Raw genomic sequence first — 878 nt, forward strand, 5'->3', positions numbered from 1 at the left:
TATAGTTGTTATTTATTTATTTTTTTTTTTTCAGTATATCTGACGTTAGTGCCTTATTAGTTGGATTCGTGACTTAATGCCATAATCATCTAAATGTTCACTGCATATTGACGCAGTCAATAATGAATTAATGACAAGAAATTTTTGTTTTGTTTTGTTGTTTTTTTTCTGGTTCGAAGTCAATGTCAACATTAATAATTAATAATTTGTATGAAATTAGATATGGAAATTCGTTTCTCAACTCCGGCGTTATCTCATTTTATGTAGAGCAGTGTTACTGATGAGTGATGACAGCGGAACATAAGCACTTGAGGGCGGAGGCCTTAGAGTTTGGGTAAAAATTTAAAAATAATAAGGTAAATGGTGAATTGGTATATAAAAATTGAGAAAGTATGGAGAGCCAATAGAATAGTTGTAAAATGTGTACAATAGAAGTTTAGAGTATTATTAGAGATATAACTATTAGTGTTATCTTTTTCCATCAGCTTAAGCTTTTGGGATGAATGATTTCATGATATGATTTCATTTTTTAACTCATATTGGACCATTGTACACATTGTATAAATATTTCATTGGCTCCCTAGCAGGTTCATAAAAATTATCTTTCTATAGCTAAACAATTGATAAAACTAATTATGAATTTACAAGTAAAAAATATTTAGGAGATAATATGAAATTAATCTAAAATAATTTAAAGTTATTTTACATTCACTTCTACATTGTACACAAATATTTCATTGGCTCCCTAGCAGGTTCATAAAAATTATCTTTCTATAGCTAAACAATTGATAAAACTAATTATGAATTTACAAGTAAAAAATATTTAGGAGATAATATGAAATTAATCTAAAATAATTAATAATTTTTTTACATTCACT

The sequence above is a fragment of the Arachis ipaensis genome, chromosome B04, assembly GCF_000816755.2.
Source record: "Arachis ipaensis cultivar K30076 chromosome B04, Araip1.1, whole genome shotgun sequence".
NCBI lineage: Eukaryota > Viridiplantae > Streptophyta > Magnoliopsida > Fabales > Fabaceae > Arachis > Arachis ipaensis.